Source organism: Sitophilus oryzae, unplaced genomic scaffold, assembly GCF_002938485.1.
Source record: "Sitophilus oryzae breed Bouriz unplaced genomic scaffold, Soryzae_2.0 scaffold_1576_pilon_pilon, whole genome shotgun sequence".
Lineage (NCBI taxonomy): Eukaryota > Metazoa > Arthropoda > Insecta > Coleoptera > Curculionidae > Sitophilus > Sitophilus oryzae.
In genome coordinates, this window is record NW_022146254.1 from 16,266,425 (window position 1) to 16,285,746 (window position 19,322).

The 19,322-nt window shown below is 32.8% G+C and overlaps 1 protein-coding gene across 5 annotated transcripts in view; it reads left to right on the forward strand.

Annotated features, from left to right (window-relative positions):
- The window catches only part of LOC115879456 (transcriptional enhancer factor TEF-1), a 297,615-nt gene that overhangs the window by 171,574 nt on the left and 106,719 nt on the right, over positions 1-19,322 (forward strand). Inside the window, exon 1 of one of the 5 annotated variants that reach the window (XM_030896342.1) lies at positions 14,633-14,652. The exons of the other annotated variants lie outside the window; for them this stretch is intronic. The gene's annotated coding sequence lies outside the window, so the exon portion shown is untranslated. Of the gene's footprint in view, positions 1-14,632; positions 14,653-19,322 lie in introns of those variants that run through there. 5 annotated transcript variants of the gene reach the window in all.

Below are 19,322 nucleotides of genomic sequence, written 5' to 3' on the forward strand. Positions count from 1 at the left end.
AAAAGGTATAAAACATCCTTAACTCCAGCTTATCTTTTGACATTGATTAGTCCTCGGGAATAAAAATATAATCTGACATCAGAAGAAACTAGTTCTGCACTAGATTGCAAATGAAATGTATTCAAATACCGGATTTCTGGCACTTCACAATTTCAAAATAAATCTCTGCCATTTAGAAGTGTAATAGATTCATACGAAATAACTTTAAAAATGGGTCCTACATTTTAATAGATAAATAGATATTAGGGATATGTGTTATATATTATAATCTTTTACAATTATTTTTCGACCTATTAAATAAAGCGTTTAAACGTTATAACAGCAAATGAAACTTTATACTTATTTTGAATAGATATAATGTATATTTTATATAGGAATACTTTTTTATAGCTATATAGGAAAAGTTTTTACAATTTTTACAGTTATCTTTAGATTTATCATAAGTTTTTAAACAAGTTGATTTAAATCATCGCACCCTGCTTTCCAGCCGCCATAGGCCTCTATTAGTCCTCTTCATTTTGTTTTGTCTGGAAGTCTGGAGCAGATTTCATTCATTCTAGTCCAGCTACCCTTTTGATGTTATCATACTAGCATGCAACAGGTCTTTCCCTTGTTCTTTTACAATCCCACGGTCTTCATCGCAGCACTCCACTCTTCCACCTGTTATCTCTTTTATTTCTCTATTCTAGTAGACTAGATGCATGAACATTAGGGCAAAAACACGTACAAAATTCATCACAGAACTTCAATACGCTGATGACTGCGCTCTAGTTGCAAAAACGTTACAGTAATTACAAGAAATGCTGAACACATATATCTGGGCATACGAGGTTTTGGGCCTTATGCTGAACATCGATAAAACTAAAATCATGTGCACTCCCCCGGATAATTATAACAGCGCTATATAAATCGGAGAAGAACTATTGGAATAATGTGTAGCGGAATTCAATTACCTCGGAATTTTGATTTTAGAAAAGGCCAATATCCACTTTGAAACTGAGCACAGGATTAGCAGCGCCTCAAGAGCATTCTGGAAATTAAAAGCCACGGTTTTCTACAATTATGACTTGAGTACAAAAACGAAACTTGCAGTGTACAGTGAGCAATAATAGACCCCACCATGTTATATGGAAGCGAAACCTGGGTGCCGTACCGCCGGCACACGAGCGCATTAAACAAGTTGCAACAGAGACATCTTAGATAGCTGTTAAGAATAAAATGGTACCACAGGCGTATCTGTCCTTGAAAAAGTTACCTGCGAGAGTGCTGAAGTCATGATTACTAAATCCCGCTTAAGATAGGCTGGTCATGTATGCAGGATGTAAGAAAACCGCCTATCGAAATCTCTCCTTTATGGTGATCTTGCAGACGGTAAGAGCAAACGGGGTGGACAACTCAAAAGGTACAAGGATATTTTCCACGAAAACTTAAAAGGGATATGCATGTAGAATCAGTGGGAGGAAGCAGCGCACAATAGAACCCCATGGAGAAGAATTATAAATTCAGTTAACAACGCCAACCAAAAAGTAAAGAGGCAACAAAGCAATGAGATTTTTGAATGTCCGGAGTGCGGTAGACAGATAACATCACCTTGTTTCCAAAATTTTCAAAGCAATGAAATTTTTGAATGGGCTGGTTACGTATCCAGAATGCAAGAAAACCGCATACCAAAATCTCTGCTTTACGGTGAGCTTGTAGACAGTAAGAGGAGGCCGGGTGGAGAACTCAAAAGGTACAAGGACATTTTCCACGAAAACTTAAAGGGGATTAACATGCAGAATCATTGGGAAGAAGCAGTTCACAATAGAACTCAATGGAGAAGAATTGTAAACTCAGTTAACAGCGACAACCAAAAAGTAAAGAGGCAACAGAGCAATGAGATTTTTGAATGTCCGGAGTGCGGTAGACAGATAACATCACGTATCGGGCTTTTCAGTAATAGAAAAGCCCATGAAAGAAAACGCCTTGCGTAACCATCTTCTGATGCGTGTCAAATACTCGTCAGCGAGTAATGGCAGTGTATGTATAAGAGTGTATGATGAGTTATAACTTAAGAAAGGGGGAGACAATAGATCTATAAGGTTGCGATGATTAACAATCTACAATTTTCATCAATTCTTTCATCCTTTGCTGTTTAAACATTTCGGTAGTACGCCACAGATCCATTCAACTCCGACGCAATTCGAATAATTCATTTTGTAACAAAAGCTTTCGATTCAGCATCGTTCGATGAAAACAGGTAACGCGAAAAATCCGCTCTTTCATCTCTATCTGATAGCGTACGCGCCCGGTCCGCGCCTCTCTCTCCGTACAAAGGTAATTAATATTATTTCGCCCGTTGTGTTTATATTTGGTTGCCTTTTGAAATTTTCTACATGTTCCGAATATTCCGGCCTCTCGCCGGCTGCTCACTCGTAATTAAATTCTGGAAAATCCATAATTTTTGCCCGAAAACCGTTTGTTTTCATTGGTCCAATTTCTGGCAGAGATACTATAAAATTAGCTCTATTTTGGTCAAAGATATGTTTAATTATTATTAAAAGTAAAGCTTCTTAGTTTTTTTACGCTGAAAGAAGCTCTACAGGGTCTCTTGTTTTCGTTAAATTATGATTTATTTTTCATATAAACATAGGTCCGATTCTTCTTTGTTTCGTAGCTACAGGGCGTTAAAGAATAACATTTTGAGGGTAAAAGTTGCCTGGTACTACAAATGCGACATATTTAAAGCTAAAAATGTGTCGACACATTCACCAGGGACGTGGATATGAGATGGGTATTCACTGGAATATTTTCCTAAACAAAAACATGGGAGCCACTGACTTTTTTTCTCTTGTTAAAATTGTGTAATGTCGATTAAAAGTTTTTTGATCGTTTCTTGATATTTTTCCGATTTCGGCCTCCTTGATGAGATAAACGCACTTGTATTAATTTGCCTTAACCTTAATACAAATCTAATAGCTATCTTTAAATATTTTTAATGTCATTAATTGGTCAAAGTATTAAATAAGTACTAATTTATAAAAAAAAATTACATAAAATAAATTGTACTAAAAGCACTTAGAAAATTATAATAAATAAAAAAAAATTGGCGCCGGGAGGCACGTATACCCGCCCATACTAAAATATGTTAATAAAAAGTTGGTAGGCAGTTCTTTTAGTTTCAAAGTAAAGGAATTTTTCCAATTTTGGTCCGCGGTTATTTCCCCTATCCGCCACCTGGGACGCGTCCGATGGGAGTTCTCCACACGGATTTTCTCAAAAACGGACTACGGAAACACGGAATATCTCAAAAACTGCAACTTTGCCTGGTTTTGATGTTATTACAAATTTTGTTGCAAATATTATTCCTAATCTTAAATTGGAAACCGCGTTTCGCTAGCTACTGTAATTTTGGACTTGCGATTTTTTGAAAATTTTAACCCCCTCCCATACCCCTTACCAACCCCCCACCCCCACCAAAACTAATGGCCAGATTCTCGGATGCCACAGTATTTTTGTGCCAAATTTGGTTAAAATCGGTTTAGCGGTTTTTGACTTATCGTGTTACAGACGGACAGACGGATAGACAGACTATGACCCAAATAACTCATTTTGAGTGAAATTAAAGAAACTTTTTTTTTGTCGATCTTAATAGCCTACCATACCTGTTGGTATGGTCGGCTAAAAATTAAAACTTTAACCTGCTGTAGCTACAAAACAAAGCAGAATTCGACTTACATATGTTGATATAAAAAATAAAACTTATTTTGACGTGAGGAATCTCCCCACGAGAGATAGCACATATTTTTTTAAACACCCTGTATATCACCATGTATCGATGAATAACCCAAATATTACAAACAAATCAAAAACACAAACCACAGGTATGATATACACAATAAAGACTAGATAAACTCTACACTTGGATAGAAATGTAGAAGTGGGGATATACCTACCTTGGAACTCAGATAGATTATACAGGGCAAAAAGCAAGTGAGATGGAGGAAAGAATATTGAAAAGTAAAAAAAGCATCATGTGCCTTAACTCTAAATATATCTAAAAGTATAGTCCATGAATGTGAAACATGGCAGCTTACTAATAGAATGGAACAAAAACTTTTAGAACTGGGAATGGTAGTCTATGAATACGTACGAAAATTCTAAAATGGACACCATCAGAAAGAAGAAAAAAGGAATGGTCGGAAAAAGTCGGTTATCCAGTAAATGTTGACAATCACTAGGAAATGATAACAATTACGCATTGGACCAGTGAATGCCAGTACTAGTAATTGTTAGCAGTCCCTAGTGACAGTAATATTCACTAATGGTTTCAACAAATGCGTTGTCGGAAATTCACCTAAATAAAAATTATGAGAACATTGAATCGTCTTAAGCTGATTCACTCATCTTAAAATACAAGATATGAATAACAAAACAGAAGCACCAATATCAAAATATTTGTCTTTATACTTAACCTCAAAATGCATCAAGCATCTAGTACCTACTGGGTAACTGACTATCAATCGGCATGAAGTTGCACAAATGGGTTTTGATTGCTTTGGTTTCAATCTTTTTTTTTTCGTGATTCTTTAGTTTTTTTAATTGTAATACGAATTTGATTGCTTTAAATATCTTGATTTTGAAACTGAATATCTCACGTCAAATTTTCAGTTGCCTGTATTACTTGCCTATTATACACTCGCCGGCACGAAAAACAAGCACCTTGAAATTTTGATGTATTTTAAATTTTAATATAATTTCTTTTAGCGGGCCGTTTCGATGTTATTTAAGCAATTTGTAGCTAAATTATTTAACTTTTTATTATCTTATTCTAAATTAAAAATGAAAATTTCCATCTGTCAATTATACGAGGAAAAACAAAATGTTGATATTTTGGTGACAGTTTGAAACACCCTATGGAATATGTTAATAAAGCAAGGAATTTAAAAATAATTTTATCATCTAGGTAGGTCTTTTCTCGAAAGTTTGTTTTTTGATTCATCTCAATAGCTTCATTTTTATTGGAGATATTCGCTGTTGAATAAGACGGTAACGATTTTAACGCAATTTTAGCATTGATTTTGGATCCTCATCAACACACTTGTAAAATAGTGTTTATTGTTTTTGTAATGTCACTGTCATTAAAAACTCATATTATTATTGTTTATTGACGTTTATTCTAGTAGAGATGGTTTTAAGTTTTAAGTACTAAAGTATCGGCTATTGTTGCTTTAATTGATCATGGTAGAGATCAACTTTTGAACTTAAACCCATATCTGCTGGATTAACTGCCCAACAGACAATAATAATATGATTTTTCAAAGACATTACATAAATAATAAACTCTATTTTATAGGCCTGTTGACTAGGACCAAAAGCAAGGGCATGGTTTTAATGTAAAAACACGAAAAAATGTTAATGTCTTCTTCACAAGCAAATATCCAAAAAAATAAAGCTATTGAGATGAATCAAAATCGAGAAAAAATACACCTCGATGATAAAATTATTCTTAAATAGGTACTTTGCTTTGTTTACGTACTCCACAGGATGTTTCGAACTTTCACCAAAATATCAACATTTTGTTTTCCCTCGTATAATTGACAGATGGCAACTTTCGTTTTTAATTTAGAAAAAGATACTAAAAAGCCAAATATTTTAGCTATAAATTGCTTAAAAAATCATCAAAATCAGTCCACTAGAACACAATATATAAAACTTTAAGAAACATGAAAATTTTAAGGTGCACATTTTTCGTGCCGGTGAGTGTAGTTGTAAATGCATGATTTTACTTTCGGATAATTTTGTATTGAAACTTAACTGTCTCTAATCTAAAAAAACGTAAGATATGCTGCAAAAATAACATAGCATCACTGTCAGTAACAGTTAGTTTTCTTTAATTGAAACAATATTAACGTCATCCTGTAGAAGAACTGCTATTAAGCCAAGCAAGAAAATAGAAGCGTATATGTATTGCAATCATTATCTTTCTAAAAAATCACACTGGTTAAGATAACTTCGATTGACGTTGTGTCAGTATAATATGATCGAAACAAAAACGATCTTGTCTTTAAAGCAAGTGCAATTACCTACATTTTATACGAACAAAAGTGGATCGCAAAAAACTCTGCAACGCAATTTATGAATTCCTTTTAGTTTATAAAGTTAAAATAAGTTTTAACAAACTAAAAGGAATGTTTAAATTGCTATAAAGGTTTGTAGTGATTATTTCTATTTTTAAAAGCCTTCTTGTGCTACAGCTATGATTTTAAGTATAATTATTGTCTTTTATTAAAAAAAAAAAAACAGTTAACAAAAAGTTAGAAGATACAGCTGCATTTTTTTAGTTACTTTTTTTGCTTATTTTTCACAGGCTTTAGGAAAAATCAGAGAACACAACTTTTATCTGAAAACAGTTTCTCTAAAATAGATTATAATGGAATTAGGGACAATTTTTAAAATAGCCAAAATTTGTTTTTTTTTTTCGAAATATCTAGTAAGCCATGAACTTTTTCAAAAATCTGAAAGGCTCATTAGGCATATTTATGACCCCACAAAACTGCAATTCTTTCCCCTTTTAACCGACTCTCTATCTCCAGTAATTTCCGAGATATACCCATAGAGAACATCGTCGGAAGCTCATCCTGTATATACTTTGGCGCTCAAATTTTTCGGTTTTGGTGCACTCCTGGAAAGTGAATGTTTTTTTGGTTTATATTTTGTTGATTCCGGGGCTTTTTTGTTAATTTGCGTACTATAAAAGTTCATAAACAAAATTATAGTTTCTTTTCTGCGACGTCCGGATTTTGTCCGGATTTCACAGTTCATTTGTCCGGATTTTGTCAAGAATTCTGAGTTTGATTGTTCGGAATTTCCAAAAGCCTTTCTGGAAACTCTAGGATATCCGACTGATATCGGAGATGAAGAACTAACCTCTATAAAAATGCCTCAGATTGCTTTTCTCAAAGTTAGCTCCACGAGACTGATAAACTATGAGGAACGTATGAGTTAAAATTAAAGAAAAGGGAACACAATAGTCTATAAGGACGCTGTGATTAACTCCTCACATAAATTTTACAGTCTCTATCAACAAGGCTTTTGTTGTCAAAAAGCTTCATTCAGAACCTCCCAATTAGTGAAATAAATTAGTGGTTTCAATTACACTTTATACTTTTTAGTTTACGATCATTCACAATGTTTAAAATTCAATTAACTTATTACTCAATTAAAATTAATAAAATATCCTAGCAACAGCTTGCGGTAGTCTGTTGTATTCATAGAGAAAGCATAATATTTAGCTTATAAAACAATAAACTTTTGATTTCTAACCAAAATTTTTCGTGACGGATGATAATCAAAGGCCAAAATAACATTCCTCGCAAATTTTGAAGTATAATTAGTGGAAAAGTCAAAAGTTTGTTAACTTTTTCCACTAATTGAAAATGCACTGAACCAAAAGTCGACATAAATATAATGAAAAAGTTCATTAATATAATGAATTGAATCATTAATTTTGAGCCGATGAACGATTTCATTGGCACAATGAAAAGTAATTCATTAACTCTATGAACTTTAAGTTCATTAAATCAATGAACAGTGTTCATTAATTTTAAGAACACATTCAACAGATTTCATTAATATAATGTACCTAAATCCTTATATTAATGAACCGTATCATTAATACAATGAAATAATTTCATTGTATTAATGAACCGTTATCATTAATACAATGAAATAATTTCATAACCTATTTAGTTATACATTTAAAAGTCGACACTATTAGTAACTCTTGTTACACCGTATAATCGATGATGATGATCGCTGTCATTGATATGAAATGTCATTGATAGTCATTTCCCAGCCAACTACCTGAAATAATTCTACTATAAAAAGATTTCCATTTGAACAAGCTCTTAGCTACAAAGGTAACAAAATTACTAATAGTGCCGACTTACTTACGAGCACAGTAAATTTTTCCATTAGGCATTTTTAATAAAAAACAAGTACAATAAACTAATAATAATTTATTAAACTCGATATAGCATATAAAAATTAAAAATTAAAAAAATCGAATCGACGAAGATAATAGTAATGTTATTATTAATTTTAGGGTAAATTATAATAAGAAAATTAATTTACCAGTCGATATCCTGAGGGATTTCTATAAAAAGACCATTTCTTCATTATATTAGCTGTATCCTTAGACTTGATAACGTCTAGACGAATTTGCAACAGGCTTTCCAAGTCGCATCAAGTGGGTCCGATGTTAAATTGTCGAATTTGAGGGCTTGAAGGCAGGTCTCAACATCTTCTTCCGGTTTTTAAAGACGTATATCAAAATAATTAAAATGCCAAATATTAAAAGAACATTCGAATTTACCATAATCAGTTCCATGCCTCGACTTATTACTATGTTTTTCTTCTTTTTGTTTTTTATCTTCTGAAACATATTTGGAAACCGCTGTTTTAATGAATACCCACACCAGAGATCTCACACAGCGGAATTTGATTTGACAACACAACAAATTAACTACAATACGATAGGACTTTTATTTAAAATATTTAAAATATTGAAGAGAACACTTACCGCTTTAATGAAACTAAAGCCTCACTGAATAACTCAACCACACAGACGTTATTAAAGTGCCAAAGTAACCGATCAACATGGCGGACATTTAAGCCCTAATATTTTATTCATGGTATTAATAACCGCGTACATTAATATAATGTAGTGTGTTCGCTGTATTAATAACATTGTTCATTGTCACAATGTACAACTCATTAATCAATGATTTGTACATTAATATAATGAATATGTGTTTATTAAAGTATCACCACTAAAATAAAGAATGCGTTCATTGGGACAATGAACGCGTTCATTATATTAATGAAAATCTTACATTAATTTAATAACCAGATTTTCATTATATTGATGAAATTAGATTCGGACATCGATCTATGATTAACAAATCATTATATTAATGAAAAAAATCATTGTCCCAATGAAACAACAGTTAATAATCAATGTTCATTAATATTATGAACAATATTTTTTTCAGTGTGACTACCACACATTATGACGTTCTGAATGGTTACATTAAAATTAGGTAAACAAACTTCTACGACTAATTGAAACTACTAATTTATTTCACTGATTTCAAGGTTCTGAATGAAACTTTAGCCATACTAAGCCAAAAAACTCAACATTAACTATACTGACAGATAAGTGACATATAGGAAGATACATATAGTGTAGGAATTAGGCTCGAAATTAGGTAAATACATGACACCTGTAGAAGAAGAATGGATTTTACAAATTCTGGCACACTACTTTAACGTATAACGAAATTAAAAGAAAAAGAAAACAACCCTTTCTCCTACTCTGTATAAAGGTCTTGGCAATGGAACAGCGCAATTTCAATCCCCCACAGACCAATCGAGCATCCGAACAAAACGATAATTTCCGACAATTTCATAATTTCCTTTGAATCGCCGGTTGCCGAGGAGAAAATCGCCGTGTTGCTTTTCCGTCGCTCTGTGGAAAATCGGAAAAGCGGCTGTTGGCCGGTGGAAATGAGAAACGGCCGGCGGCAGCGTGACGTCGGCGTCGTCGGTCGGGTAGAATGCGCCGCGGAATTCAATCGGCAATCTATAATTAATATACCGGCTCCCTAACAATGAACCATAAACCTGCCCCGGATATGGCTTGAATAGGTCCGTATGAAACACACTGCACAACTTTTTACAACGAATATCTCTGCAATTAAAATATTTATTGCGTATAAAAGCTTTTTCTTAAATATCTCCGGTTTTTGAAACGCAATGATACTCATGATACCATCATATTATTAGCCGACCATACCAACGGGTATGGTAGGCTATTAGGATCAGCAAAAAAAAAGTTATTTTGAAAATGATGAAAAAAGTTCCTATAAACATGGTTATGGAAATGCATAGTTTTAGAGTTACAGGATGGTAAAACTTTTTAAAATTAGTTTTTTTCTAATATCTTAAATACCATTATTTTTTTATTTGAAATTGCTGTAGGTTGGACTAATAATAATAAAATGTGTGAGAAAATGTACAAAAGAAATGTTTTTTCCGTTGTTCGCAAATCTAAAACATAATGTTTAAATTTCAAAACATTTTGGATTACAACATATTATAAAAGAAGCAAAACTGTTTTTCCAAAAAAATGTGAAAAAATTCAAAGGGGGGCTAAACAAATTTTATAAAAATTCAAAATGTCTCAGATTGCAACTAAATATTTCCGCCGATAGTCAATTTTACGTATTCTAATAAATCCTTTGGTTCTACGATGTCTCTAATAAATGTTGATTAATTTCAGAAAATTTACAAATGATTTTACAAGAGATTTTCTCCGTTCTATGAAATTTTTAACAACGAAAATCTCTGGAAAAAAGTGTAAATATCTATAACGAAACGGTTTTGTACAGTACACATTCAGGATTATAACATATTGCAAAATAAACAAAACCTATTATCCAAAAAATTGTATTATTTTTGCACTATAAAATATATTTTCAAATTCGACTCTCACAGTACAGGCTGCAGGCTGGTACAAATTAGCGGAAAGTAGCATCATAATTTGTTCAGAAAGGTCTTGTGAAGACTAATATTTCTTAAAAATAGATGATACGAATGAAGATAAATGAGATATGGTAAAACTCTGTTTGTTGAAAAAACTCTCTGTTGTTGAAAAAAGTGCCAAATATTGAAATGTATTTGATATATCCCTGAAAAACGACAACCCCATCGAACTTTGTTCAAATTGTTAGACAAAAACTTCGTTAAGTTTGGTTTCGTTGAGAGACTCCACGACAAAAAATATGAAAATATTGATATAGAATTAGTGAGGAAACTAAAGAAATCTTCAGTGAGGTAAAATAACGTCAAAAGTCAGTCAGTGAGGTAAAATTAACGTTAACGATCAAAAGAAATATAAAAAACTATTTTGATTGAATCTCAAAGATACCCAAAATATTGTAAAAAATCAGATAATACTATGGTATAAAACCATTTTCTTAAATATCCCCAGTTTTTGAAATGCAGTGATACTCATGATTCGATCACATTTTTCTAGATGGTTCTCTGACTCGCTGTCCACGTTTAAAGTGGCCAAGAAAAATCTTCTTGTTTACTACAGACTATTGATTGCTGTAATCTAAGTCATGTTAAAATACATAGGTTCCTATTTCTGATTTTTGACAACTTTTTGTAATGAAATGTAAAAATTTTAGGGAACCTAGTATAACAACTTAATTAGGCAATATGCTAGATACAAAAATGTAATTTCTAAGTAGCATTTATTAAATTATAGTGTTAACATATTTACATTGAAAATATTTATCGCAATTCTCGCGTAGACAACTGACTACTTAACACTTAACTGAAAGAGATGGCTTATTAAAATTTAACGTACTATAAATTCACTTTTAGTACTTATTTTATTAGTGTCATATAATACTTGATAATTAAAAACCCGTTAGTCGATAAAATTCTTACTGAACATTTTAAATAAGCTGAATTAAATAAAATGCATTTATCTAACATGGCCTATTACATCGCTAGGTATATTGAGGAAGTATGTGTAAGTAGTTTCATTCAGTGGTTGTGCCAATGGATGCACATCATTACAAATAGAAAAATTGCGGTTCTAAAATATCGCAAGTATAGAATTTTAATTACCGTGATGGTAATGAGGTATATAAATATAGGAAGTGATACAAGATTGAAGATCATTCAAGCTTTTCAATAGATCCTGGTTTCAAGTTACTAATAGGGAAACTGGACTCGATTTCTGCCCAATTTTCTGAGACCAAGTGATCTTATTTCTTTCACAAGTGGTTCTTAAATAAAAAAAAGAAACTTGAATTGTTGTTTTTATTTAGTTTCTTCTTGAAAAGTCACCAAACGTTAGTCTTTAAAGCAAACTGGTGATTAACCTACTGTGCCCGAGTCTGGTGTTGGGGCTGCCAACTGTAGTATCCAGGTCTACCTCAGAATAAAACTGGCCGAAATACATTTGGAATGCTGAACGATATTTGGAGATCTAGAAAGTATTCTTAACTACCAAACTTAAAATGTTCAATTCAAATGTCGAGTCAGTATTAGTATATTGTGCAGAGATCAGGAAAATTACACCGCCATTAGTTAACAAACTCCAGGTATTCTTAAACCACTGTCTGCGAAAAATTGTAGGAATATTCTTGTCAAATACCATCAGAAATGATGATTTATGGAGCTTAATCAACCAGAAGTAGGTGCATAATGAGATCAAACTGAAGAACTGGAGGTGGATTCTTCATACATTAGGCCGATGCGGCATCAACATCACTGGCAGAGCTACTGAGTGAACCACAACTGTGCCCAGAAGGCAGTAGAAGAACTGGTCGTCCATGACATACATGGCAAAGAACAATTAAAAAGGAGATTGAAGCAGTAAACCGATCATGGCGAGATGTCAAATCAATTGCAAACAACCGAACCAGCTGAAAAACATTTACTGAAGCCCTGCTCCATATAGGAGTAAAGGACAAAGTGTTAGTTTCTGTATATATATTTCTTTTGACTTATTTTATATTCACTGATAGCATATTATGATACCTTAAGGCTAGTATACAGACCGGACCACCGTAGTAGTAACATAGGCAGAACCGGACGAATTAACCTATACCCGTCCGCCGGATAAAAAGCAGGCGAAAAAATGCGATAAAATAAAAATAGGTAGATATGTGATAAGAATGTTTCAGAATTTGTATTTATTCCTGTTTTAATAGCCCAAACGAATACATAGATTCTCGCGACAGTTCTCGTGTAAAATTTATTTTTTAAGTAAAAGAATGGATGTTTACGAAGTTCGTGAGAAAATTCAAATTGTAAAATGGTATTTCCAAAATAGGTCTTATCGGGGTATACAAACAATTTTTCCACAAACTTTTGTAAACAGGCCAATTCCATCTTTACCTACTATATCAAGAGTTATTAATAATTTTGAAACACATGGGTGTGTGTCCCCACAAAAACACAAAAAGCCTGATGTGTTGATTAATGAAGAACAGGAGTTAAAGCAATTGTTCATTTGTGCTACCGCGGATCAAGATCCCACGTTTTCAAGTAATCAAATTGCTGAGGTAAGAGATTCTTCATCTAGCACTGTTAAAAGAGTCCTTAAAATGAATGGATACCGATCATATAAAGCGCGCAAAACTCAAGAACTTTTCCATGAAGACCAATTTCGGCGTATGGCGTTTTGTGAATCTGTAACGGAAAAAGCCAATTTAGATGAAAACTTTATTCGGCGTATAGTTTTCACCGAGGAATCAAGTTTTCATTTATTGAGTCGTCATAACCCTACACAAGTACGATATTGGTCTCGGGAAAATTTGCACAAATATTTTGAGGTACGCACGCAATATCCTAAAAAGCTAAATGTTTGGGGTGGTTTTGTAGGGGAGCATATAATTGGTCCATTTTTTATAGAGGGTAATTTAACTGTTGCAAAGTATTTGGACTTGTTATAACAGCAGATTGTGCCTAGAATTCGTGAGTTATTGGGAGAAAGATTCCACAATGTCTGGTTTCAACAAGATGGTTGCCCTGCCCACAATGCCCGTATTGTTCAAGAATATTTGAACAATACTTTTCCCAACCGTTCAATTAGTGGACATGGAACTATTTTGTGGCCCGCTAGATCACCAGATCTTTCTCCCAATGATTTCTTTTTGTGGGGTTATGTAAAATCCAAAGTGTATGGTCATAATAGGGCTAATAATCTGGATGAGCTTCAAGTAAAAATACGGGAGGCTTTCCAAACTATTAGCCCTAATATGTTAGCCAATGTCAGACGGGATTTTACGACCGCCTAGGTTTCTGTCTGGCACAAGAAGGTGGTCTTTTTGAACACTTGTTATAACTTTTTTTTATTTAGAGTAATATTTTAGTTTTTTTTTAATTTTATTGAGGTATTTTTTAATTTTGAAAATGAGTTTTGGGTTTAGAGAATTTATTTATTTTTAGTTTTGGCTTGTAAACACACTCAAATAATAAATATTTAAGTATTTTTATTTTAAATGTTACCTTAAGTGAAGGTAAACACTTAAAATGAAAATAATAAATGCTCGGCACTCCTCGCGTTGTATTCCTAGTCTGTCACGACCGACCCGTCCAAGCACAACTGCAACTGCCTACTGCCTGACCAGAAGACTGGCAGTGAATAAGTACAAACGCAATCGGGTAAGCGTAAATTCGTCCGGCAAGTTGCTATGTTACTAGTAGCCTGGTCTTCTCTGTATATTTCTTACGACCTATTTTATATCGATTGACAACACATAAGTAATACTCCTAAAAGGCTAGTATATAATAAATCGCAAACAAAACCGTATTCAACTGGGAAAGCACGGAGAGGATTGAGCAGTGAGAGGATTGATTTGGATGCCTCTACCTACCCATGTTTATAGCAGATAGCAGCGTACATGTAATTGTCGTCACACTTTCTTAGCAGATGCTTAAAGTCTTTACTAACTTTTTAGGAGTACTACTATGATTAATTGCAATATTTTATTTATCTACAAAATTATTTATATTTTTTATTATTTTCAGGTGAGTGTCATTTTAACAGAACTTATCAGTTAGGAATTGGAAGCGGCTAATCACGTATGTAATATTTATAATTAAGTTAATTATAAATATAATTAGCTATAGGTACCTATAATATGTATACAGGATCCGGCAATAGTGCGTCGAGCATCTGTAGCTCCTATAATTAAAAACCTAGGAATTTTGTCGTTGAAAAGTGCAGACCTAAAGTATGTATTAGAATATATTTCAGGAAAATGTTTTATCTTCTACAGAGTAATTATTTCTAAGTTTTACTACAGATGCCTGACGCACTATTGCCGGACCATGTATACTGAAAATAATTATTTACTACAAATGATAAGTTCATTTAAATTATTTTGTTAACGCCTACAGTCTTTTTTCTTGCAAGAGGAAATTAATTTGTTTTACTGTTAACTGGAATACCTTCTATGTTATTACATTTAGGTTTTTAGTTTCTAGGGTTAAAATACCGTTGATAAAATCGTTTTTAAATCATTTTAACTATTGTTAAAATGCAGATCTCTATGTGTAATTATATTATTTTTTTGTTGTTTAGTACTGTTTTTCTCTTGTAACCGATATTCTAAGGCCCTTATTTATAGCTGCGTCTCGAAACGCCAAGACGGTCTTGGGCTCTTGAGAGCGGAATCTACAGAATACACGAGCAAACGTCATTTTGGATAGTTTATGTGATCTGTGGATAGTTTCTTAACCCAACTTTTTTTGTAAACAAAGTAAATCCCTTGTAACTTGTAAATCCGTTTTGTCTGATTAAACAGTTTTGAATATGTTAGAAGAGTTTGAGGATATTTTGGACTATGTGGAAGAAGAAAATCGTCTTCGAGGTCCAAAAAGATATATACGGGATGCAGGAAATCCAATAGGAATGTTTAGCGAGGGGGGATTTATGCCGATATAGGTTTAACAAGGCTACAATTACAGAAACTATTTTACCTCTTATAAATTGAAGACTTGCAAAAACCTACCAATCGTGGTTTACCCATTCTCCCCGTTATTCAATTACTAATTTGTTTACAGTTTTATGCGACTTGTAATTTTCAGATGGTAAATGGAGACTTGCGTGGTGTTAGCCAACCTACAATAAGCCAGATAATCAAGAATAATGCAATAATGTGGAAGTATTTCAAAATTGCAAAAGTTTTTTTAGTCTAAATGTTCAGGTCCCAAAAAGGAAATTATGGATATTATAGTTGGATATCCAGGGTCAAGTCATAATAATGTTATATTCGATCCAAGTAATTTAAGAATGCTATTGGAAAGGAGTGATATTCCTGATTTACATCTTGGAGACAATGCATATAGATGTCATTTCTATTGACTCCTGTTCTACAGCTAGGTAATCAACAAGAAACCAGGTATAACTTTGCCCATAGAAGAACGCGAAATGTTGAAAGGCTATTTGGGACTTGGAAAAAACGTCTTCCATGTCTCCGAGGTTTACAAAACAACTGTTGCTATTATTTGTGCAACAGCTGTTCTTCATAATATTGGTTTAAGGGAAAATTTATTTAATTTTGGAGATGCTAATTTACACATTCCAATTATAAATAAAAAGGAAGAGGGTTAGATTTTTGAAGAAATCTTATTCAACATTTTGCAAATTAATGTATTTATTGTATTAATATATTTATATCTAGTAATTATGTAATATGTTAAGTAATGTTCCAAGGTAACTAGTACCTATATAATAATTTTATTTACTTTTCTATTAGTGTTAAGTTAGTATTTATATATATATATTTACATGTAACATAATTGTAAGTAATTCCTTATAGTCTTTTATTAGTTATCTTAAAAATACTGTTTTTCTATACTTAAATAATATATGATTTCTTAGTAGTTTTACGCTCACTATGGCCAGACAGCTAAATGCTTGTTTTAACTGGTCACACAGAATTTTCCCACTAATACATTAAAACTAAAAAAATTGTCTTTTTATTTTCATCATGAATATTTACATAAATATCATTTCACATAATATACAATATTGGATTATACACACCGTATACCTATAATTTTCAAGATTTTATTGCTTGGTGTAAATTCTGTATTCTTATTGAGTTGACCACTCTATATAAAGTCGATACTCCATGTTTTATAGTTTTATTTCAAATAATATTTCACAATACACACTCTATGATTATTGCGTTTTTGCTGCTTCCTTATTTCTTGTCGTCTAGATGACATTCTTCTCTCTTCTTTTTTTGCTAGTCTGCTAGCCTATAAATGTTTTTATACTTCCTTTGTTCCATTTCTATATGTTCTTTGACCTCTTCTCTCAATTTTTTAGGTAATCGAGTACTTTTCATTCTCTACTGTCAATAACCTCACTTGTCCATCTTCAAATAAATCTTCAATCCTCAGAATATATCCATATAATAATTCAGGTGTTTTTTTCGCCAGTGAATTTATTCACAGATGTATTTATAGCTCTTTCTATATTTTTAATATATGTATCCCATTTGTTGTCATCATCTGCACAAGCCGAAGCCAGTATCATTGGAATAATAATGCTGTTCAACCATTTATGGTTGTATCACACAAATTCACTCAAATGTTCTGCTATTAAAATGGACACCCTCTTGATAATCTGGCTTATTGTAGGTTGGCTAACACCATGCAAGTCTCCACTTACTATCTGAAAATTAGAAGTTGCATAAAACCGTAAACAAATTAATAATTGAATAACGGGGGGAATAGGTAAACCATGATTGGTAGGTTTTTCAAGTCTTCAATTACAAGAGGTAAAATAGTTTCTGTAATTGTAGCCTTGCTAAACCTATTTCGGTATTTAAATTCCCCCGCGCTAAACATTTCTATTGGATTTCCTGCGTCCCTTATATATCGTTTTGGAACTCGAAGACGATTTTCTTCTTCCACATGGTCCAAAATATCCTCAAACTCATCTAACATATTCAAAACTGTTTAATCAGACAAAACGGATTTACAAGGGATTTATTTTGTTTACTAAAAAAGTTAGGTTAAGAAACTATCCACGGATCACATAAACTATCCAAAATGACAATCTTCAAAATGAAAATCGCAATCTCCAAAATGACGTTTGCTCGTGTATTCTGTGGATTCCGCTCTCAAGAGCCCAAGACCGTCTTGGCGTCTCGAGACGCAACTATAAATACGGGCCTAAGTGAATCTATCATTGGTCTACTACTGTATTAGAGATAAAGGCTTAGAACCCTTCTGCAGCGCTGCAAAAGCAAAAAATGTCTGGTTACAAAAATGTGTGTGTCCAACACATCTCTAGAATGATGGAGGAATTTACATGCGAAAAAGTCCATAGTAGAATATTGGCCAAAATTTACGGCATACCTGATAAGCAAAGACAAGAAGTATATCAAACCTGTAGTAGGTCTATTAACAGAGCTTAAAGTTTCTAAAACTGATGGGACTGACGGACGAAAGCATGTGCATAATTTTTCAATCTGAAGACGAAACGGCAGAATACATTTTATGTCAGTGTATTAGCTTGTCAAATGTACGATTCTTTGTATTAGGCAATGATAGGCTTTGACAAAGAGCTATATGGGGTGTTGAATCTCCAAGTTGCTAGACATTTTGAAAAGGATAGAGAAAGAATGAGAATGAAAAAGAAATGGCAAATGTGCGGTTCTTCGTTATATGGGTTCAATCTCCAAATTATTAGAGTTTTTGAAAAGAGTAGAACTGGATAATGTAATATTATAGAGATCGGAAAAAGACTACGGTAAAGGTCGAAATAGGACAGGCCGACAGCCACCTCAGAAATCTAATCTAATCTAGACTACAGACTACTATTTCAGAGCTATTGCTAGTGTGACTAATATGTTTGTAGAGTGGTGGACAAAAATAATATTTCTGATACCAAAGTCCTAATTGCAACCCTGTATTATGTTATGTTGATCTTTTTAAATGCTACTTCTTTTGTACTCCTTTTTGCTTTCGCGATCTGACGTTTGCAACCTGACACCGAATACTTTAGCGACATTCTTTGCCGTAATTATTTATCTACGGCCAGGGTAATAACTCACGAGGTTTAAGAGCAAATAACTCCTTAAAGGAGAACGTGGAAGTAATTTAAAAATATGACGGCGTATTACAGATAGGTACTAATTAAGGTAATATTTCTAAAGATGATCATAATGCTTTATAAATTTTAATAAAATCGAAGAAAAAAAGGCTGTTTACAGTGAAAATTGTTGTAGAATTCTTTTTTATGTCTTTAGAAATAGAAAGAATACTTAAATAGTTAGAACTACAGACATGTATAAAAGTTAGACTAACCACATACCATAGATAAAAGAAACAAGTTTAGATTGGAAAGTGCCCATAAGGACAATGTAAATACTATTTTGCTCTTGCTAACTGGCTCTCCAGAGCTTTTGATAATTTCGGAGCGGTTCGGCTTTTTCCACAATGATATCGTCATATATTATTTATTTAAATTTATTATTATTTTCTTTTAAGTTTTTTAAGAAAATACAGTGTGTTGCCTATAAGAAACTTTATTTTATATAAAGACATTATGTATGAAATACCTATGAAACATTGGAAACCGACGTTATGCAACGATCCATGATGGTCTTTGTAGCTCACAGTTCACACAGCTTTTTAATTTTTTAATGCCACTTTTTCACAATTATCACGGGTTTGAGTAAATAAAATTTAAATTAGACTCACAAAATAGCAATAATTACTTTGAAAATGGA